General features: G+C 37.8%; 2 protein-coding genes across 2 annotated transcripts in view; one reads left to right on the top strand and one right to left on the bottom strand.

The window, feature by feature from the left end:
• Window positions 1-22,680, bottom strand: part of Serpini1 (serpin family I member 1) — an 84,675-nt gene extending 61,995 nt beyond the window's left edge. The window contains 1 exon segment of the mRNA XM_076932538.1: window positions 22,130-22,680. The gene's annotated coding sequence lies outside the window, so the exon portion shown is untranslated.
• Window positions 22,681-22,897: 217 nt separating this feature from the next.
• Pdcd10 (programmed cell death 10) overlaps window positions 22,898-24,596 on the top strand; it is a 42,115-nt gene continuing 40,416 nt past the window's right edge. Inside the window, exon 1 of the mRNA XM_034500051.2 lies at window positions 22,898-23,055. The gene's annotated coding sequence lies outside the window, so the exon portion shown is untranslated. The remainder of the gene's footprint in view (window positions 23,056-24,596) is intronic.

Raw genomic sequence — 24,596 nt, 5'->3', positions numbered from 1 at the left:
CAGATAACCTTATGCAATGCAGACTTGCAGTTATAGGTTCATGTTTACAGTTAGAACTATGCTCCATGACTTGCAGAAATTTTTGAAAGACTGACATGGTCCAGAAAAAAAAGTGAGTTTGTTGAATGAATGGTTTAGAAATTACAGATCAGACTGTAATGTGTCTCATTTACTGTTGCAGGCAACTGAGAGGTGTTACCCAACATGCCGGTGGGTTGTGGGAACGGAATAAATGAAGTAACTTAGGAGATAAGGAAGATGGCTAGTCAGCATAATGGTTGTTTTTGGTGGCCAACTTGACACACTTGGGAAGAGGGAGCCTCAACTGAGGAACTGCCTGTATCCGACTGCTCTGTGTGTATACCTGTGGGGTACTGTCTTGCTTTATTATTGATGTAGAAGGACACAGCCCACTGTAGATGGCACCATCTCTAGGCACGAGGGCTTGGGCTGTACAAAAGGCAGCTTAACTTGTGTCAGGGAGCAAAGCAGTATGCAACATTCCTCCTCGATCTTTGCTTCAGTTTCTGCTTGAGTTTCTGCCTCAGCTTCCATCAGTGATGGCTGTGATAAGAAACTGTAATTTGAAATAAACCCTTTTATCCCCAAGTTGCTTTTGGTTATGGTGCTGATCACAGCAACAGACAGCAAAACAGGAAGGCTGGGTGATTGGGAGAAGAAATGTTCTACTAGGCAATGAGGAACTGAAAAGTATTCTGGGGTGGGAAGGACTCAGACAAGTACTTAATCCCATGATTCAATGTTGGGCACATGCTTTCCATTGTGAGCTTTAGAAAACAAGGAGGGATTTATTTAGTTAAATCTTGGAGTAAAGCCACCAACATGTGAAAGATGTCATAACTAAACACACAATGAGTATGTGTTCAGTGAACACCCATTATTTTAATATAGCTCTACCATAAACGGGTTCTGCCTCTATGAATTTACCTGATTAGTGATCTCCTGGCATTTATCAGATGTGTAGACATGCACAGGTTCTCCATAGCAGATACTTTAACACCCAGTCATGACCCTTAATTTTATGTTCACATTGAAAGTGTTCAAGTTTGAACATCCTCTGTACACTTCAAAAAGCATAATTTTATGGCAGAATCTGTAACTTATGAAAAGATATGTCCCAGAAAAGGAAGAAGAGCATTTATGTTTTTAATTGAAAAACAACAAAAATGACTGTGAGCATTTTATGATTATGGACCAGTAGAGGTCTCTCATCTATTCCAGTAGCTGAAGTAGCATCTTTATTGTCCAGGGTCTGGTGATAATGTTTGGTTCAGTTGATGGATAAATTCCCATTTCATCCATTTGGGAGATTTGTACTATCCCGCAATAACTAAGTCCTTATTTTGTTTTTCCTCCTGCATTGCATGCCTAATTAACTCATATAGAAATGATAGTTGAGACCACAAATTCTTAAAATAAATTAAAATGGAGGTAAATGTGATGTTACCACTTCCAATAATTTTGGAAGTATAAATTTTAAAAGGGGAATTTGAAATAAAAATTTTATATGACATCAAAGAAGAAACAAATTTACTCTTCTTCTATAAAACTTATGATTTATTAAATATTTTATGTCCTTAGGATTAAAGTCAAATATTATATAGCTCATTCATTTAAACATACACTATTTCTTAGCAGAAGACAGTAGCATCACATACAAAATATTTTCAGCTTTTCCCATATCCATACTTTAGCTGAACACTGAGATTTCTGATATACAGTCCTCATTACATTTTAATGCAGTGAGTGATATTGGTTCTCTGCAAGATATAGACATGTTTTTCAATCTTTGTCTCACACTCAAGGAATATGATCTACTCTTCACTATATCCAGTCTGTAGTAGGTTATAGAGATGAGGTAGACTAAAACAGAGCACAGAGGCTCTTCTAATGTCTGGATCTTACTGTTCATGCTAACAACCCCTCCAACTGTAAGAAAGAGAGAGAAAGAAAGAGAGAGAGAGAAAGAGAGAGAGAGAGAGAGAGAGAGAGAGAGAGAGAGAGAGAGAATTTAGCACCACACTCTGAACTTCTGATAAACTTGGTATTCTTCCCTGACAAACAAATCTCCATACTTAACAAATTGCTTATGCTTGCAATTTCACAAATCTCCAATTTCCCATCCTGCTTAACAGAAATCTCTAATTTCCTAATTTCCTACTTCTTTTCACAGTGAGAAAATATTTGAAAACCATAATAGATAGGATTGGCTGTTCCACAGTTTAATCTTAGTTGTGGGGAATAAACTTTGAGAACTTTTTTTGATAGAGTTTGAATCAGTCTGAATAATAGCAAGCCTACCACAATTTACCTAAACACAGACATTCAAAACACTTGTAATTCAATAGCATTGCTATACTTTGAATATGAAATATCCCTCAAATTCATGTGTTTAGTATTTGGTTTTAATGGGGATGTGAAATTGGGAGAGAGTAGAAAGCAGGTAAGTTATAGTTGGAGAAAATAAGTCAAAATGGGGCATATATTAGCCCCTCCTTCAAACTTCCAGTTCCTATGACAAAATACTTTTTTCAAGATTAACTGAAGGGAGAGTTTATTCTGGATTATAGCTCAAGTGTATAGTTTATCATGGTGGAGAAGTAAAGTGGCATGAGCTTAAAGCCGATGATCATATCATTATGGATACATAGTCAGGAAGAGAGGACAATGGATGCATGCTGCTGCTCAGCTCCTGTTTTCATTTATATAGTTCTGTATCCCACCTGGGGAATGTTGCCACCCATAGTGGGCAGGGCTTCCTACCTCAATTAACTCAGTCAAGATAATCCCTCAAGACATGCCTAGTAGCTATGTTCTAATTAAGTCTAGATTCTGTCAAGTTGACAACAGTCACCATTTTACTGCCTCTGTGAGGTAAGCATCCACTGTCACAGTCTCCCTCAGTCATTAATTCTGCTTTGACTAAGTCCCAAAATTATAAAGTCAGCTACTTTGGACCACTGAAATCTGTAAAACCATAAGTTCGAATAAACCTTTCCTCCTTTGCAACTATTTCCGGTAGATGCTTCTCATTGATATATTAAGTATATGAATGGGATCATAAAACTGAAAAAAAAAAAACTCAGAAGTTTGTAGTGTCTTGGGATCAATATAGCCCACACAAAGGGTCTGTGGCACTGAAGAAGCTATTTTTTACCTACAGCCAGTGTTTTCCCTGAAATAGAAACTCTGCAAGGTATATAATATTTAAGGAGGTGAGGCAGGTTTCAGTTACTAAGTTGCCAGTTTTGATATCTGCCTTAAAAGAACCATGTTCTAATATTGCCTTGTTTTGTCTGAAATTAGAACTATGTGTGTGCACATGTTCATGTGTCTATAAGTACATGCCTGCAGATGTCCACATGCATGTGTGCTTGTGTGCCAGTGCATTAGGAGGCCAAATAAAATCCAACATGAGATATCCTCCTAACTGCTCTCTACCTTATTTTTTCAAACAGTGTCTCTGAATGAGTCTGATATTTATTGATTCAACTAGATTAGCTAATCAACAAGCCTCAGGTTTTGCTTCCTGTCTCTACCTCACCAGACAGGCCCGTGCTACCATGCTTGGCTTTTATGTGGTGCTGAAAATTGAGTTCATGTCCTCATGCTTGCAATACAAAAAAAGGGACATTAAAAACCTTTGGCCTGATATTACTATTCATGTAATGGCTTTCATTAATATTTTAATTGGCTTACAAGTATAATGAACTCCCATACTTTTCTAGTTTTAAGAATTCGAGAGAATTCATAGTTGCAGAATCTAAGCTGTGGGACACAAATGCTGCAGCAATTTACAGAAATTCACAAATGACTTTAGTTACTATTGAAATAATGGTCAGCTTGTAGGAGCATGTCTTAGGGAGAAACAATCATAAACTCCATATGAGAGGCTGATCCCCAGGGTAATCTAAGTAAATTTTGTCTGTTACTTTCCTCATTATAGTCATGGGAATTAAACCAATAATTGACTCATAGGGCAGTCATGAAAATCAAGGGAATAACATATGGGTGTAGACACCAGCACAGTGCTTTATGTCATAGTAAAGTTACTGTCTTGAAAAACAATATTTTCTGAATTTTTCTCCTACAAGGCACGCACCGACTCCTTAAAACCATCCACTGTCTGCGCACATCAAAAAAACAAACAACAAAAAAAAACCTCTTTATACAACGTTGTGAGCTCAACTGCAAAAGAAGAAAGCTTATACAACATATAATATATTCATACGCCTATCTCAAGCATTTCTGCATGAACCGTTTCTATAGTTGGAAAAAGAGTAAATGCAGCTGTGTAGAGGAAGTAAAAGTTCAGTTTTAGTTTCTTTTCTCTGAAAATAAGTCACTCTCAGTGAGTGTCTTACAAATAGCTATAAATTTACTTAAGATATATATATATGATATATGTATATATATCATGTACATATGTATATGCATGTATGTATGTGTGGATATACATATATTTTTTTCAAAATGAGTTGTATGGAAGCTTAAGAGAGAGTGTTACCATCCCCCCTCAATGCAAATGCAAGAATTTGTGCTCTTCCTCATACATGAAAATCATCATTTGAAGTTTCCAGGCCTGTCCTTTATTCACCCAGCTCACTCAGTGAGCACCACCCTAACCCCAAGCCTCTGTGGGAACTATCAGAATACTTCACCCAATATTTGTTGTTCCTAATTCCATAGGGTTCTTCATTCCTGTCTCCTTTGCTTTCTATTACTGAATCATTGTTAATATGTCTGAATACTGAATACACAAATAAAGTAGTAATGTACAGAAATGGAAGCATATTGCTTAAATAAAACTGCTTTTGAACCAAGTTGAAGGCACAAACAGATGAATACAGTGACGTTTCCATCCAGGGACTTGGCTGGATTTGGGAGCTTATTTCCTGTGCCACAGGGTAAACTCTCCAGTTGGAAATCCCTATCCATTTGACTGAGAAGATCTTGTTACAGGATTTTGTTACATAGCCATTCTGAAGAGAAAGATAGAGGTAAATACTTAAAATATTGAATGCACTTTTTGAGGTTCTTGCCAGGGATCGAACCTTGGGCTTTGTGTATATTGGGCATGTTCTCTATCTCTGATCTATAGCCCCAGCAAAGGACTAGTGTATTTTAAGAAAAATGCTGTCTAGGTACCGAGAGCAATTACTGTGGCACATTCCATATGATAGATGATCTTCAGTGATGGATTATTCATGTCAACGAGCTAGCTGGATTTATGACTCTGAGCATGAAAAGCACAGGTGTCTTAATATGCTTTGTGGCCATGGAGGTATACAAGATGAAAATGAGAAAATTTCCAAACAGGGTAAATTAGAGTACTGAATACACATGAACACAATGAGAGGAAATGAAGCTGGGTATTTTAATCAAATGTGACATCTTTAATCAAAAAGCAAGTGGTAATTTTAAAACAGTGATTTAAAAGTGTCCAAGGCGACACTGTTTTGTAACATGAAGCCAAGTGAGTGCAGATGAACTGTTCTTCCAAGACACAAAGATCTCCATGCTTCAGAGTTCCAGCTTCAGAACTGTCTCCTTCTTTATCTAAATTTATAAGCATAATTTTTATGGTAAAAAATGATCAATTCACACATTTGCCATGTTTACCACGTTGAATTATGCAGAGTTGTTCTATGGTTGTTCTTATGGCTCATTCATGACTTCTACGGTTGTGAATTTCATTCCTTAAGACTAATATGTTCCTATCCCCCGGGTAATAAAGGTCACACGCAAGAAACTAGCTAAGTGTAGGACAACAGCATGGTGGAGATGGTGGCAAACTGACAGTTTGATTCAGTAACCAGACACACTTCCCTGTGTGTTGACTGCTAACCTGTAGCAATTTAAAAACAACAGTTGCTGAATCCGTATTCTAAATTTAACTTGCATCTACATTATTTTAACCACCACAGTGAGGCCACTGTTACCTTCTCTGCTTTATCATTAGTTTGGTTTATCTTACCTCTATTCACCACGATAAATGACTTTGTATGAAATTCGACCTCTTTGCCTTGAATTCTGCCTTGTCTGATATAAAGGTGGCTACCTAAATTTTCAAATGGATATTTATGCATTATTTCTTTCCATTCTTTTTCTTTACCCCTGTATAGTTTTACTTTATTTTGTCTTTTAAAATCTGCATAATAGGATGATAGGATGTAGCTCATTTGTTAGGGTGCTACACAAAGCCATGGGTTGAACATCTAACACCCATAGAAAAGATCTGGTGGCAACTATTTGAAATTCTATCACTCAGGAAGCAGAGGCAAGAAGATAAGAAGTTCAAGGTCATCCTCAGTCAGACAGACCATCCTGAGATATGGGACTCAGTCTCATAAGAAAAAAAAAAAAGTTGTGTGTGGCTGTAATCACAGCACTCCAGAAGCTGAGACAGAACGACTTCACATTGAACTATAGCCCATACTAAAAATGAAGACCCTACCTGTAAACTCAGCAACTACAACTGTGTATGGCTGGAATAATTTGTTTAGTACGCTGACATCCTATTTTAAAGCTTTTCACTCTGCTTTGATCTTAAGAGCTTGTCTTCTACAAATGTGAAAAAAGCATTTACTGACTCCATCACTGGTAGAAAACAAGAGTTTATTATGGGGGCTGCAGAGATGGCTCAGAGGCTAAGAATGTTTGCTGCTCTTCTAGAGGACCCAAATTCTCTTTCTAGCACCTATGTCAGGTGCTTCACAACAGCTAGGAACTTTAGCTGCAGCGGCTCTGATACCTTCTCCTCGTCTCTGCAGACACTTGCAAACATCACACACACACACACACACACACACACACACACACACACACACACACAGAGCAGTTTTTTTTAAATTAACATTTCTTACATTTTCTCCTGTTTTGAAATGATCTGAGATGTCTGACCAAGAAAATTACCACATCATTATTGATTTTTCTACTAGAAAATATCCTACTTCATAACAATTACTTATTTGATACCAAATTTAGTTTCTAATCTCATCAGAAGCCAGGAAGTAGCAGTTTATTTGTGTTTTCATGTATAAAAATTATTCTTAAGACCCTAAGTAACACTAAAGCAAAACAGCAGCAAACATTTGTATCTTTTTTTTTTTTTTCACCACTTTATCTTGAATTCCTGACTACTTGGGCAACAAAGTATTCATTTGTTATTTTCTGTGGTACTGGTATGTATTGCCCATTTATGCTGAGCTGAGGGATAATGAATCATGAACATACTCCATCTAGATTCTGTGCACATGGTACTATTTCCTTCTGCATTGTCTGCTGTAGTGCAGGACATGATAAGTTATTATGATGGTTAAATATCATCACTTGATGAGATCTGTTGTCATGTCTGTGAGAAAGTTTTGAGACTGGCTTAAGATGGACAGACTCAAACTAAATGCCAGAACCATTCCGTGGCTGGGAGGAGTAAAAGGGAGAGAGTGAACTGAGACCAGCATTCCTTGCTGTCTGCTTCCTGTTCACACATGTGAAGTGAATAGTTGTCTCAAGCTTCTGCAGTCCTGTCTTCTCCACCACTATGGCCTATACCCTCAAGCCAGAAGCCAAAAGAAACTCTCCCTTTCTTCCCTTGCTTTTGTCAGGTAGTTTGTCAAACCAGCAAGAAGAGTAGCTAATGTAACGAGCTTTTCCACTCCCTTTCTTTTATCTGCATACATTTTAGCTCAGCCCTGTCACTCCAAAACTACAACATGCAAACAACCCCAATTTTAAAGTGCTTCTACATCTCAATCTTTCTTCAATCCTTTTCTGTGGTGAAGTCAGAAAATGCCAAATGAATGATTACCTTATTATTACCTTAATCTGCCTGTCCAAGTTTCTCTAATTCTACTTTGCATAATTTGCCTCATGTTGGCCTTCCTATATTTCCTTAAAATCCACTCACTTTTGTCGCAATACAATTTACCTTTCATACAAAATTTTAAAATAAATTTTGTCTTAAAAATAATAGGAAAACTTTTTCTGCCTGATCTTTGAAACACAGATTTTCTGGCCAGTGGTTGCCATATTTGCAATCATCTCCTTTCCATGAAATTTTTTCTAGATTTTTTTTTAATTTAGTAGACTTAATACTTATATCCATATTGTGTGCATGCACATATGTACTGTATATATGTCTGCATGAATGTGCATGTGTGAATGCAGAGGCCAAAGGTTAGCATCAGTTGTCTTTCACATTCGCTGTCTACTTTATATATACGTACAACTCTTTATAATGAACAATTCAATGACTTAAAAAATAAAATGAAGAAACCATCACTATCCCCTCTGTTTGGGGCATTTTATTACCATGAAATGAAACATGCGACTAACAGTCAATTTCCCTGACCTCTGTTCCTTGTCGTTAATTTAATTTACTTTGTGTTTTTATGGATTTTTTTGTTTTAACGATTCTGTATAAAACTAGCCTATTCTAGCTGGCAGTTTGCTCGGTGTGTTTTTAATGGTAACTGATGTTAGCATCTACAAACAATGCCTTCACTCTTATGGTCAAACAGTCCACTGAATAGAAATATATTTAAGTTGCCTATGTATCAATTTTTATGTAGACTTGTTTCTCAAACTCTCTTGGGCATACTGCTATAGTGTTATTGCTGAAGTCATAGGCTAATTTTATGGTAAACATTTTGAAGAATGGCCAAAGGCCTTTTCAAAGTGGATGTGTGAATGCCTGGTATGCTCATAGACCAGAACAAAAAGTTCAATGTTGTCAAAACTTTGTCAATAACTGTTACTGTCTCTTTTTAATTCCATTCTATAGGTGTCAGCTTCTCATTTTGATTCTGAATTTTCCAAATTTCTAATGATGTTACTTCCTCCTATTTATTGAAAATTGATTTTCTCATACAATACATCCTGATTAGGTTTCTCTAACTCTATTCCCAGTTTCTTTTCAGGTGTCCTCCCTCCTAAAACCACTCCCTTTTCTTTCGTTAGACAAAAACAGGCTTCTAAGGGATAACATAACAAAATAAAACATATTAAGATAAAATAAAAACCACCAAATCGAAGGCAAACCAATAGAAGGAAAAGAGCCTAAGAGAAAGCACAAGATCAGAGGCCCACTGGTCCACAAACTATGAAGCGCCATGAAAATACTAAGCTGAAAGACAATATATATGCAGAAGACCCAGTGTGAACCCATACAGGCCCTATGTTTCCTGCTTCAGTCCCTGTGACTTCACATGTGCCTTGCTTAGTTGATTTAGAGGGCCCTTTTCTCCTGATGTCCAACATCTGTGGATTACACTCATTCTGCCTCTTCTTCCCAATAGTTTCGAGTCTGAGTGGAAGGATTTGATGGAGACATCCCATTAAGAGCTGCCTGTTCCAAGGTCCCTGTTTCTGTTTGTCTGTCTGGTGTGTGAGATTGTGTGTGTGTATGTGTGTGTGTGTGTGTATGTGTGTGTGTGTATGTGTGTGTGTGTGTGTGTGTTTGTGTGTGCATGAGCGTACTTTGGGTCCCTGTATTTCTTCCCATCTGCATTAGCAGGAAACATCTCTGATGATGGCTGAAGAAGGCACTGATATACGAGTGTAGTATCTCTATCTTTTTGTGTGCTTACTGGCTGTTTTAGTATCGTGTTTGGGCAGAGAAATGTATCTATTTAAATTCTTTCGCCACTTTTATTCATCTATTTTTAAAATTTTAAGTTATTTATATATTTTAGATACAAATTCTTTCTTAAATATTTGATTTGGAAATCAGTTCTCTATTTTTGGTGTCTCTTCAGATGTCCTTTGAAACATACAGGTTTAGGTTCAATGAAATGCAACTTATTTATATATTTTCACATCTGCTTTGGTAAACCTAGAAACCTTCACCATATCCAATCTGACCTCCTTTAGGAGTTCTACAGAGTAAGATCTCTCACTCAGGCTCACGATCCATTCTAAGTTGCATTTTTGTATATGGTATGTGGTAGAGCTCAATTTTATGCTTTTGCATGGACATATCTTCCTAGTTGTTCTGATATATTATTTGAAGACCATCCTTTCTGTATTGCATTTCCCATCTTACTATCATTCTCAAAAACCAAATGAACTCCTCTCTAAGGACCATTTTTCTGTACACTAAATTTTACTGCAGTGAAACATAGATGTCTGGCTTCCTTCCAAGTTTCCACATATAACCTTTTTAAAAAAACTATCTATTTTTATTTCATGTGTAGTATGTGTGAATGACTAGAACCCTCAGAAGGGAGGTGACAGATTCTTTGGATCTGAAACTACAGTTGTAGGCTGCCCAATGCTGGTGCAAGGAACCAGACCAGAACTTCTATAAGAGTAGCCAGTGCTAGGAATTGCTGAAGCATCTCTCCAGCTCTGCAACTTAAGTTCCAAGACCAACCTGTCAAATTCTACAAACAAAACAATTGAACAAATAAACCAAGAAACTAAAACAACAAAACACCATCAGCTGATAGTTTGATACATTGAATATGATGATTCGTTTGGCGAATATGATCATCTTAACAATTTCAATCTTCCAGTCTTTAACTTTTTTCAATGATGTTTTGTACATCAACTGATGATTTTGGTGCCCAAGTCATGCACTTCCTTTTTTAAATGTATTACTAAGTATGTTTACTCTATCTATATTTCTTATAAAAGAATGTTTTACATTGTGATTGTAGCATATAAAATATATTTTTGGCATGTGTGTTGAACATATGTATCCATATACATGTATATATATTTATGTGTATGTGCAGGTGGAATCCCAAAGTTGACAGTGGGTGTCTTTTTACTCACTTACCACTTCAGTTATTGAGACAAGGCTAGCAGCTAGTCAATGCCATCTAGTTTAGGTACGCACCTACCCTAGGGATCCACCTCACCCCAAACACTGGGATTCTAGATAGCCACTACCTATCCCTAGGTTCTAGGTGAATTTTGGATCCTGGAACACCAGTCCAAGTGCTTCTGCATCAAACACTTTATCACTGAAGCAGTCTCCTCACTCCACCACATTTTATACTGGTTTTGTAGCTTGAATTCTTTTTGCATTTGTTTATTCTAATAGTTGTGTGTGTGTGTGTGTGTGTGTGTTCATTAGTGTTTCCTATATACAAAATTCATTTCAACTGGCAGTATAAACTCATTATTTGTTTCTAATAAATTTTCTATTTGCCTTTTCCAGATTTTTCAGTACAATTAACAGGCAACAAAATTGAAAGAGGTTCTAAATTCTTGTTGATACCAGATACTATGAAACTACACTTAGTCCTTCATCATTAATATAATTTTAGCAGAAATTTATATAAATTTGTTTTTTAAAAAACTTGACATCTTCTGTCTCATGTATGGAATCTAGTCAATAATACATGTGTAAACAAATGTACATTATACACACAGTATAACAGGAAGAAAAGAAATATAGAAAAATGAGGAAAAAATGGATACAAGCAATGGAAAAGTGTTTTCTTTTAGTTGTGGAAAACTACATAAACTTAATGTGAAGCTTTACAGCTTCCTTTCAAAATGCCAATTCTAACTGCATATAAGTTCATCAAGTCGTATAGTATTTGAGTCTGGCTAACTTTGGTGTGTGTGTGTGTGTGTGTGTGTGTGTGTGTGTGTGTGTATGCATTTAATTTTTTCAAAGTTTTTTTAACAATAAAGTAAAAAATTAAAATTAAAACATTGAGGAAATTATCATCTTAATTTGCTAAAATTATTATGAAAATATTATCTATATTTATTATTGTTTTGTTTCTTGCTGCTTGAGACAGCCTCAATATGGAGCCAGACCATATATCTTCACTATGCTCTTGTGATTGAATTTAATGTTATGTTAATCTTGATTAAATTCTATTTGGTTGTGGTAGGTTATTTCTAAATATAGTTTTTTTCTATGTCTTTGCTTTTCCAGTCTGTCTTCAGAATTTCTAGTTCTAATTTAGTTTTCATAGTTTCTCTTTGTGCTATTTGCCTATCCCATTAAAGTTATCTAATCTGCTGCCTTAGAGTCATGGTACTTCATGCCAACCTTTATTTTTTTTAATACTGTTATCAATATACTTCCTTTTAAATACCATTTTCCTCTTGGTTCTAAGAAAGAAAACTTTTTACCTTTTAAATTTTTTATTCTCATGGTTTCCTAAAATAATACATTATTTAACCTTAACTGTATTCCAAGTATAGAATGATTTCATATACTCAGGTTTGTGAGTCTTAAATAAATTATTTAAGTATTATTTAATTTAATTATTTAAATTAATTATTTAAGTATTATTTCTATACTATACTTCATGCAGCTCCTCAAATTTCTTACAGATAAATTATACTATTTCTTGTTTCCCGATCATTTTACCTGGACATGGAATTAATTTTAGAACTTTGAATTTTCATTTGAACAGAAGCCACAGTTCACTTAATAATCGTTGCAATAAGTTTTGACACTGAATAAGTAACATTCAATGAGCATTATCTCCTGCTAGGTACAGCAAAATATTATATCAATATAAACAGATTGATTTGTTATATATCATATACTAAGATTTAAAGAAGTTGAGTAAGATATTCATTATTGTATTGTAGAAAGAATCTCTCATATCATATGGTGATAAATATGAAACAAAAAAAACCTGAGACCAGTTTTGTCTGACTATACAGCTAATAAACTAAGAGGAAAACAGAATTGTTAAAAAGACCAGACATAAAACACCTTATGCTTGTGGAACATCCCTTGTTCAATTCTGATATTAAGAAAGCATTATGCAAATGAGGCAGAATAGCTGTGTTCTAATAAAACTTTATTTACAAAGAAAAAGCATATGCCTGGAGGGGTAGCTTGCTACACCCTGTAATTAAGTAATGCATTCTAATGCCTAAATTTTTCTTTACAACCTTCCATCCTGCTTTTTAGGTTTCTCAAATATTATCATAATATTGAAGCTGTAATTTACATGACTATTTCCATGTGAATGTGCCTCATGTTGCCTTTTTCTGTTAACTATGTTGACAGAAGATTATGGCATAATAAATATGTATACACATACACCCACACCCACATTTAAACTTTCTATAGTACTCAATCCCATGTTCCAGAATGCATAAGAGTTTAGAAACTTATGAGGTCATACCTGGGAATCTTACCTCCCACCCCCCCAACACACACACACACACACACACACACACACACAGCCACTCTCATAAGAGACCCTGATAAGTAAAGGGTGTAAAGTGTTGATATCAGGTCTACAAAGACAACAACGACATAGCCGAGATTGTTTGTTAAAATTAAATTTTTATACACAGTGAAAATTTCAATAAGACTTAATTGTCATTCCTCACTCTGGAATTCTTCTCCGACTTTCCCAGCTAAAAGAATAATTCATCACAACGGTTAAGACCAAGATGTGTCATTGTACAGATGAGTCATCCTGCAGGTGGTAATCACTTTATAGATGTTGGCAACGTTTGTATTTTAGAAATGGGTCATAACATCATCTTCTATGGTGACAAACTTTATGGGTTTCCCTCTAAGGAGCAATTGATTATTTGGTTTTGCCAGGCAGTCTAGCAAACTTTCAGCTCTTCCTTAAAATGAGCAATATTAAGGACTATTTCTTTCTTTCTTTATTTGGTGAGTTAATGTTCTGTCATGCAGCTTGGGCAAGCTTCAAACTTACAACCCTTCTAGCTTGGCCTCCTAAATACTGAGATTATGGGTGTGCATCACCATGCCCTATAGACTCATATTACTGAATGCAGTCCATACAAACAGATTCTTGAATATTTTCTGAATTGAGACAGATTATAATATAATCAACAAGTTCTACAGAAAACATTGCAATAAAAATTGCAGGAAAGGCATTAGGTTGTTGGCTAGGTGGCTCTCTGGAAAGAGATGCCATCAGTCTCTGAGGACTCACTTTGTCCAGGAACTTGAAATTTGCTAAACTCTGCTAATGTACCAAGCAGAGGTGAGAAAAAGCACCAGTTTTCTAAGAATCAGAGTAAAATTTAAAGTCAAGGTGGTCTTAATAACCAGCCTGGCTGACACTACTGAGTTACCCCAAGTCATTTTCCAACCTCTGTCCTGTTGCTTCATACACCAGAAGTCTCTGATATCTCATCTTCCTTTGAGGCTGCAGCAGCAACAGGCTATGGGCCAGTGAGTACACAGTGGACATATGCTGGAGGCCTTTAGGAAAGCTTTTACTTCTTGGTTTAAACCTTCATGACTCACTCCTTCATCCCTGTACTGGAACATGATGCCTGTACAGATGGGCAAAATAATTTTTTTGCTGAACAACAAAAGTTTAAGAAATTTGCCAATGTTGAGCCTCGGCAGAAAAAGCAAAGTCTACTCACCTCTAGATTGCTTGTTCTTCAAACAAACAAACAAACAAACAAAATGTAGAAAAGTGACATAAATCCTATTGTTTTGTATTATTTTGTTTAAAAACTGTTGCTGAAAGCATCTCTAATTGAGATATTTGCTTGGGGTAACATACTAGGAATACAGTTGTTGGGTTTTTGGTCTGTTTGTTTGTTTTGGAAACAAGGTTTCGCTATGCAGCTCTGGATGTTCTGGAACTCATTATGTAGACCAGGAAGGCCTCCATCTCAGAGACCTGCCTGCCTCTGCCTCCTGAATGTCAGGATTGAAGACATGGCCACCAAGTCTAGTGAAATATTTACATGCCTATGAACTGATGTACCTTCTTTTAAATAGATGTGAATGCTGCTGATGGTGGCATGGCGGGGGCAGGGGACATATGGGCCCTGTGTGCCAAAGTGTGCGGAAGCCATTGGACAGATATATAACCTTGGATTGTTTAAGCCACCGCTTCTTATTCTTGTTCCCTGTACTGAACTGCAGGTGGGCTAGCCTGTGAACTCTTGGTGGGTATTCTGCCTCTACCTCTGATTTTATAGGAGGAGCCCTGAGATTACAGATCTGTAAAGCTCTCAGCGTGATGTGGGTGCTGGCGATAGGAAATCCGGTCCTCACACTTGCACAGTCTTTTACCCACTAAACCACCTCCCTACTCCAAACATGGTTTTGTTATTGTGAATTTAAATGCATTTTACTTTTAAATAATACACCTAACATGTCCCCTCCCCTAAACAACTGATCCACTGGAATAAATGAGGGTCGAAGAAATAGAGCTCAAGGTGACATGAGTCCCACCCCTCTTGAGTCCTACTGTTTCAGGGATGACAAATAGCAGCCGCATAGACGATTGATTCCAATTGGCAAAGGTGTTAATATTTCTGTATTCATTTATTTATTTTTATTTTTGATTCTTTTGAGACAAGGTTTCTCTGTGTAGCCCTGGCTGTCTTGGCACTCACTCTGTAGATCTCGCTAGCCTTGAACTCAGATATCTTCCTGTCTGCCTCCCGAGTCTGACAGCTGGGTTCAAAGGTGTGTAGCCACTACTGCTTGGCAATATTTCTCCACTCCTCAATCATCTAATCTGCTTTTATCTTTTGTGGAACAAGAATAATCTTTTGTGAAACATGTTCCCAGATGCATCGGGCCTATAATCCTAGGAAGATGAAGAAGGAGGAAAAGGAAGAGTTGGAAGAGAAGGAGAAGCAGGATCAGGAGCAGGAACAGGAGGAGGATGGGGAGCAGGAAGAGGAAGAAGAGGAGGAGGACAAGGAGGAGAAGGAGCTCAAGGTCAGCTCTGGCTATGTAGCAAGTTACAGAGCAGCTTGAGCTAGTGCAACCTGTCTCAGAAAATTATGCCTGAGTAGCTCTTATTAAAACTTTATATTATTGTATTGTTCATATGCATCCATATGTATGTGTATGCATGTATGTAGGTGGGTATGTGCGGTGTACATGGATGAGTGCCATGAAAGTGTATGAAAGTGTATGAGTGTATGAAAGTGTATGAAAGTGTATGAAAGTGTATGAAAGTGCCATGAGTGTATACAGATCAGAGGGCAGCTTTCAGGAGTCCGTCCTCTCTTCTAACATGTGAGTCCCAGAGGCCCAATCTATGTCATCAGGGTCAGCAGCCGAGCTACCTCAGTGGCTCTAGTTCTTTAAAGGAACATAGAAACTTTAAATACAGCAAATTAAGCCAAATGTCTTTTTTCGACAGATTTCATTTATGCACCTTTTGTGTAAAACATCATTTTTTAAAAGTTTCCTGAGTTACCTGAAACAAAAACGACAACACTGCTATGCAGCTGCAAGAATATTTCATACAACTTTGGTGTGGTAGTACATGGTAGAGGACTTATCATATATGATTTAAACTGCTTTACACATAAAGGCAGTTAAAATATGTAAGTAATTAAAGATTCTATGTAGGTAAATAGAGGCTTCTTAACCAGAAGGCTGAATATATGACATACACATTGTTTGCTTCAAAGATTTTCAACTGCTCTGTGAGAAGGACAATAATTAAATGCTCCAATAGCTAGCTTAATTCACATGAGTGGCAAATATTACAATTCATAATAGCATAATACCTCATATATTATTTCATAATAGCATCCTACTAAGAGATGGAAAAATAAAATAAAACCAATTACTTCTTCAATCTAAACCGAGTTAAAATACCTATAACCTAACAAAGTTTAGATTATCAAACACTGGACAGCTATGTGCTGGCCCATGCTCATAAATCCAGCACTTGGGAGATAGAGGTAGGAGGATCATGGGTTTAAGGTAATCTTTGGACACACACTGAGTATTAGGCCAGCCTGGAGAACATGAAATGCTATCTTAAAATAAAGTACAAAAGAAGTTAAATATAGCAACATCAATTATTTCTGATGCTTCTGACTAAGGTCAAGTGGAGGAAAACAGGAAGTTTTCCAGTGGTCTCTTCTCATTTCAGAACAGAAAAACAGTAGAAACAAGATGCTCAGAGAGAAATGGAAGACAGCCGAGAGGTGCTCACTGGCCTCTTAGCCTGGTAACTCTGGGTTGAGATATGTCTGAGAAAAACAACAAATACATTTTTAAAAAACGAGCTTAATAAGCCAGAGTCAATTCTCTGCCTGCCTTACCACATTAGGTACAAGACAAGAGAGGAGCACTACGGATCCTATTCCTAGGCTAAACCAGAAGGGGGCTCAAATGGTACTGAGTTAACATAGCATACAAGCTTCCTCAGCCAAATGGTACAGGACAGATCTGAGCAAGGTCTCAAAGCTTGTCCCTGCTTCATGACAACTCCAAGGTAAAAAACACATGTGTTACTCAGGTTAAATTAGTGTTACTATGGCCTTCCTGATGTGACCATTTCGGTAAAATAGAACAAATGTCCTACTTTAAAGATTAAGTTCTAGTCATGATGAAGCCTCATATTATATATCTTATTTTCAGTATTTCTATAGGTACGAAAAAAAAAGAAACACACACATAGACACGAACCCACATGCATTTATTTGGGGGTAGGATTAGCTAAAGACATCTTTAAAACAGCAGAATCTAGAGGCAAAGAGTGGAATGTCTTCAAATGGCATCCCGTGAATGAATTCTGAACTAAAGCATATACTATTCTAGGCTGAAGTTAATGAAAATATTTCCTCTCTTCATTCAGAAATACAAAAATAGACAACAATGATTATTCTGAACACAGTGCAGACAAATCAGGGGGCTGAATCCAATGCTAAATCAGACACATAAGAATAGTGAATTTTCTAGTTGAATGTGTTCATAAAATGATACAATACCTTGCCAAAATTCTGAACACATTATTAGTATTAAATATGAATTATGTATAAGGCCCTTAATATACACACAAAAACCAATGAAACTCAGTACTAGTCCTAAAAATCTTGACTGTCTGATGAGTGAGATAGTGATGAACTCAGCTAACAATACAAAGCACAGTGTTAAGCATGTGAATGTCACAGGAATACGGAGGATTAGTCATCACTTCCAATCTAATATATATCTATCAGTTTGTTAGTAACATTGGCTGTAAGCAAGCAAAAGCCAGCTGAATAGCTGCTGTTATTAATTTTATTAACAAAGAACAGTTTATAATTAATGAGCATTTACCAAGTAAATGCTTGGTAAATTTTTATCTTTCATTTCTAATAATAAAAGATAAAAATCTTACTAAATTTTTTAATTCTGATACAAACTAAAGTAATTTTTTGGTAAAATGCCAAGGTAAAAGTATCAAACGATTGATTCTACAAATGTTTAAATAACGAGGAAGGATCTCTTTCCTACTTTGGGGGATGGGGTGGAAAAATAACTAGAGAAACTGGAGAATAAATTCAGACTTTACACAATGAAATTTGGCTTTAAAAAGAAGACATTAGCAAAGATATTCCTCAGAGGCTTAATGGCAAATGGAGGTGAGCCACAGGTTTCCCTTACTGGGAAATGTCAAATTTGGGAGCATCTCTGGGCAGAGCCATGTTCCACAACTAAATTCCCTTCCTCGGGACTGAATTTAGAAATTGTAGACAAAATCTTACACCCTACAAAGTCTGAGTAAAATCTGGTCCCAATAAACCCTTCTGAATAGTTAATCAGAACAACCTCATTTTCAAAATATCTAACCTATACAGTAGCCATTTTGTGGGATCAACTGTACTACCTATGAAAATACAAATATCTCACTGCATAGATTACAGTACCGGGCAACATTTCTATCTAAGCCAGTAGTCACAGTTCAGCTTCCATCTACTGACCTTGATAGAATCTGCTCAAGATCAACATGAGATTAAAGAGAAGCACCTGGTCTAGAGAGTCTAATGCTCTCCCTTCTAAGAGGAAAGCCTACATATGAGTGGGGGTCCAAAACTTCAGCTCCTGGAGAAGTTAAGGCAGGGAAATCAAAATTTCAAGAGCAGCCTAAGTAATTAGTAACATCCTAAGAAACAAAAACAAACAAAAGACTGAGAAGATTTCAAATTCAAAGTCTACTAAGTTAATAGTTCGGTGGTAGAGTGCTTGTATATCATGCACGTAGGCCTAGCCTCGAATCCTAGTACTGACCATGATAATAAAAATATACTGCTCTACATTTATGAAAACGATTATTTATACAACCTAAGAAAATAAAAAGAAAAAAAAAACCTACACTTACCCAAATTTTAAGGATGAAATACTGAAAATGTTAGCTGGAAAAGTAAAAAAGCAAAACAAATCCTTTGAATAAACAATTGCTACATATTCCCAAGCCAGTATTTAACCTTAGAAAATTTTGATAAATCTAAATAAATTGGTTGTTGTCTAAACTGATTGTTTATTTAAGTAAGGGAATAAATATCACTTTAGTTCTGACATATCTTAAAATTTTCCGCAAAATAATACCATCAATGTATTTGATCTGTCTTTATAACCTATAATTGTTTAAAATTTAATGTATTAATGACTTTCATGACTCACAAGTGCAAAACAAGTCATGTTTGCATTATGGATATAGGTCTGTAGAAATTAGTGGTTGAGAAAGGAAGGTTGTACTATTACATGAATTTAACACAAAATATCAAGTATCTTTCCTCTGATGTCAAGAGTATGTTTCTCAAGCATTTTTAGAAATACCTATTTTCCTGTCTCCAATTCACTCCCAAAGCATTTGATCTTGAACCTGTGAGTGTTTTCTTTGTTGTGTCAAGGACAGGCTCCAAACCTCCTGCTAGAAATGTACTCCAGTCGATTTACCTTCACTCCAGACTTAGAATCAGAGTTTTAAATTTAAAAAAGAGGCCCAAAAGATAATGCCATTTGAAATTAACCAAGTCTGTTGGCTAAAAGGGAGTCATCTCCTGAGCAGTTTCCACTGGTTGGATAGACCAAAGGGATAAATAATCTGCTTTATATCACAGCTAATACTTTATATAAATTGAATGACCTTTCCCAACACTAACCAAGAAAAGATTCAGGTTATTTGAAATTGATATAAATGTCAACTAAACTGGATAAAGAGTTCAAGGTGAAAATAATTGTCCAAGCATGTTAAGATATACTAACAAGTTGCTTTCATATAGAAACACAGTCTTCTTATTCCTAAGACAGCACAAGAACCCAGTTCACTGACATTCTTAAATAGATCTTATCTCACAAGTAGGGGAATATTAGGTATTTTAAAATTGACATCTTGTTCATTCTTAATGAGATTTTAGTCTTAGGACATCTCAGAGCCTACTATTTATGTAGTTAGATGTGATTTTAAAAACATCTTCATTTTAACTGTTTTCATGTAAATTATTTTCAATCCATTTATTTTCTTTGTTATTGACTGATTTCCCTTAAAATTCTTTCAAAAAGCTCTTCTAATAAAGGTTCTGAAAGAACTTCATTGCCAATCACATAATTAAGTATTGTTGTTGGTTTTTTTTTGGGGGGGGGGCAGGGGGTGGGGATAACCAGAGACAACAGGTATTCAGTTTCCAAATGAATCAGCATAGAGCCTGAGCATCTAAGGCTGACTAGGGACCACGCTCCCGCATTACACATAACAAGGGCAAGCACAATCTATTCCAAGTTTTATAAAACAACCAGATCACATTTTCTCTCCCAAAAGCATTATTTGGAGATCAGATCAGCCAGATGGCTATGCCGATTCATAGGTCTCCAGTAGTGTACCAAACATAACATCCATCCTTACTGTGGCTGCTAAGTTTAGTGGCTTCTGTAGCTTTTTCTTCTACTTACATGATTTGCTCAATCTAAGCCTAGATATTTCTTTGTTTTGTTTACTTTTTTAAGATTTCTCTGTGTACCCAGTTCTTTGGCGTGTGAGAATGTGGGAGAGAAGGACTTAATTAATTTAGTGGTGGGCATTTCTCATCAGTACCAGCAGTTAGTAGGACTGAACCTTAAGTAATGGAGAGAATACCTTTGAGCCACTTCAGTTTGAGAAGGCATCTTGTGTGCACTGCAAAAACAAAATTCAAAATCCTAAAGTAATCCAGAATAGCATGGAAAAAAGAAGAAAATGGAAGGTAATTTCTGGATCTCATTGACCTTTTAAAAACACTCAAGTATTCTGACACCCTATGAAATAGTCAACTGTCACAAGAAAGCTATTTCAGAGCAGAATATGCTGCAATATGCTACTATGATTAACAGGCATATAATCTGGGACACTACTATATCACAACAAGAAAATTAACTAAGCAGGTAGAATTTTACTACTTTTCCAAACCGAAAGGCTGTAATCTGTCATAGTTATTCAGAGGTAGAATTGAATATTATCTTCATCAAGTATTACAACATAATTCCACACATATTTATTAAACTAACATTCAAAAGAGTATACACACAGTGAGAATTAACTATTATTCTGTGATAGTCTATACCTCTAAAATGAGAACTCATTACAACACACTAAAGGTTATCATTTTACACATACTCTCTTCAACAGAGGAAAGGTCCTCCACACAGCTTCCCTTGTCCTTCTGTTTTTAAAACACGAACAAACGTTTCCGGACACAAATGAGAGAATAAGGAGCAGCGATGAAGTACACCATATGTTCCTGCTGTAGGCTAAATCCAGGTCTTTGTTTCAATATTCCAGCGACAGCAGGAAGGAAAGCTAAATACCCACACGTTTCAATTTATTTCCTCATTATTGCTGGTAAAAGTTATACTTAGGATAGGTTTAGCTCTGAACCCATCCTCTCTTATTATTTGCGTCTTTAACCCAGATCTTTTGCTATCCAAAGAACCTGCAATACAACCGCCTTGGATAACAGGTCCGTGGCAGGACAATCTGACAAACGGAACACAAGCGGCAGGCTTTGACGAGGACAAAGTTATTTCCTTAGTGAAACAGTTCCAAAGTGATTCTATATCAATGCCATTTTTGCTTTTTACCAGATATGTATCTAGCTTGACACTGTCTACCTGGTACTCAATTAGCAGGGTTTCTTCAATCTTGCGATCTCCCAGACTAGTTTTAATAGTGCAACGCAAAACAAAAATCCCTAACCGCGCCCTTAATACCCCAGGCGGAGTTACCTTTCGCTTTTTTCTCCCTACCAAAGTCCATAATTGTATATCATTTCCCTGAAAAGGTTTGCACCGCTATCCTAAGTCAACCTAGCACTCTTTCGCCTGTGCCCTGGCGTTCCTATTGTCAGATGCCTTCCTCTCCCGGGTGGTGTGCTGTTGTCCGCAAGTGGCGCCCATGCTTACCTCCCTCACACCTGCAATCCCGGCTCGGGATGCTGGAGAGGATACTGGGAGCAGGCTGCGATCGCTCGGGATCCTGCTCTTGCCTCTCTCCTGGGAAACTACAGACTAGGCTGAGCCTTGGCTTCTCTTGAGGTTCAAGCTCCGCCTTCCCCGCCTCTTATTGGCCGAAGCTCCGGCTACGGCTCCTCCCTCAGCCGTCTGCGCAGCCTAGGCGCAGAGTGGTACAGGAGGTCTCTTAGGTCCAGTTTCTCTGGTCGCTTCACCTCTGACATTCTCCCCTTTGGCATCGCACATGGCCCTTCCTCAGGTCTGGCTTAGCCCTCTCGGCGAGTTCGTCCAATGAACATCGTACTGAGTTGAGTTGGGGGATGGGAGGGGGCAATGTTGCTTCGGACAAGGCGGAGCCCACCCGTCTGGTCCTCAGAGCCTTCCTCCCCGCCTAGCAAGGGACCCAGCCCAGCCTCCGTTCGCTTGCTACCGCTGGCCCCCCGCCCTTTTTCTTACACCCCATCCGCAGGTACCGCCCACTTGTGGGCGTGGCGTTGTTGACTGGTTTCGCATACTGATTGGTGCAGGTGAGAGTCGGCCCTGCCCTCCCTCCGTTTCTGGGCACTCTCTCTCTTCATCTCCCCTCCTCCCGCAAAGACAGGGAACTCTCTTCTTATTTGCTAGAAGTGTCCCCACCTATCGCCTAAGGCTATCTCGCACGTCCTTCTGGGAAATGTAGTCTTATTATTGCAGGAAGTGCCCACGGAAATGGAAGGCGAAACTACAAATCCCCATCGGGCCTTGCGCGACTCCTGCTGGGCAGGATTCCGGACAACGCCTGGTTCCTCTCGGGTCCTTCCGGCGTCGCCGGAGTGAATTGATCCGGGAGTTGAAGAGGTCTCCAAAGGTGGGAAGGGAAGTCCGTGCCTCAGTTGCCGGTAAGGCGAGGTTTCTCGGTTCGGGTCCGCACAGCTCCGCGGGCAGCCAGAGCGGCCTGGGGTCAAGCGGAGGCCGAGGAGGAGGTGCTGGGGCTGGGCTCTGGCCGGCGGGGTGGACGGGTGGGGAGCGGGGCCCTCTGGGCGTCAGCGAGGTCTCTACGCGAGCTGCGTAAAGCTGGTTTGTAAATGCCGCCTGCCCAGCCCGGCCCGGCGCCTCCAGGAAGTCCGCTGTGGGTGCGGGTGGAGGGGAAGGGTGAGGTCGGCCTCCCGGGTCTCCACCGACCGAGGGGGCGGATGTGGTGGGGTGGGGTCCCAGGCAGGTAAGGCTAGAGCTGGGCTAGGCCTGGGAGGGAGCGTGGGTGCCGGGGAGTCGGCTGATTGGTGATTGGGGTTATGCCCCTTGAGGGAAGAAGAGAGCCAGTGTTGACAGTTCCGACTCAGTTCCAATTTCCTGTCTAAGGAGGTGATTCTTAACTAGAAAGGTTTGTGCCTCTGAACTCTAATACGTCAGATGGATGTGTACTTCTCAGGTGCACTCAAAGCGCTTTCACTTTGGGATGCTAGTGAGAAAACTGAAGAAACAAATGACGTGCCCAAGGTCACACAGATCTTCAGAGTCTAGTCCTCCGAAAGTCCAGTTTCAGACCAGAGTTGTCTGCTTAGAAAGAAAAGAGTGGGGAGGTGGGTGGTAGTGCTGGAAGCAGATAGAAGTTGTTGCAAAGTAGTGTGCCGGTTTGTCAGAAACGGTTGTGAGGTGCAGAGAGTTGGTTTGACGAAGTGGGGTGAAAGCTTTGCCAAAGAATCCTCTGTAATGTTCTGTCAAAACAGAAAGGATCATTTTAGCTTAGATATGTACCCCATTTTCCTTGGACTACTAAATGATAACACTCAACTTCCTAGAGCCATTTTTAAAGGATAGATAATATTTAGGAATAGCTCAGTCCTGCCGTTAAGAAAATAGTCCTTTCCCTTTCTATTTTCTTATCGTTTTTGAAAAGTATGGGTGAAACTTTCACAGGACTTATTTTACATTAAGTGCAGAATCATGGAGAAATTATAACATGTTCATTACAAGAAGTGATCCTTTTTTTGTCTAAGTTTTTTATTTTTCCCTCATTTTCTTCACTTCATGTGTAGACAGTAAAATCATACACTTATATGTTTTCTTTTCTTGCCATCATCTGTGAGTTTTAATTCATTCTTATTTAATATTAATGAATGATAAAAATGATGCTTCTGTATTGAATGAAAAGCCATGCAGACATACAATGTCAATTAAAATATAAATACATAATATATACTGTAAATATATATGCTATATATTAAATGTGCTTTTGCTTGCCATGATTAATATTAAAATTTGATTTTTTTTTTTTTTTTTTTTTTTTAATGAAAAGCCCTTTCTGGGATCAGAAGAACCTTTGTTCCTCTATGGTTCCAGTTAAAATGGTTTTGTTTTATGGGGACTTTTAAAGTAAATGGTGAGGTGTGGTACCATAAAATGAGGCAAAATCAGGAGTAATGTAACCCCATGTGTAGAG

This window comes from Arvicanthis niloticus, chromosome 4 (assembly GCF_011762505.2).
Source record: "Arvicanthis niloticus isolate mArvNil1 chromosome 4, mArvNil1.pat.X, whole genome shotgun sequence".
NCBI classification, from domain to species: domain Eukaryota; kingdom Metazoa; phylum Chordata; class Mammalia; order Rodentia; family Muridae; genus Arvicanthis; species Arvicanthis niloticus.
Note: the sequence above shows the minus strand (reverse complement) of the source record. Positions and strands in the feature narration are given on the sequence as shown.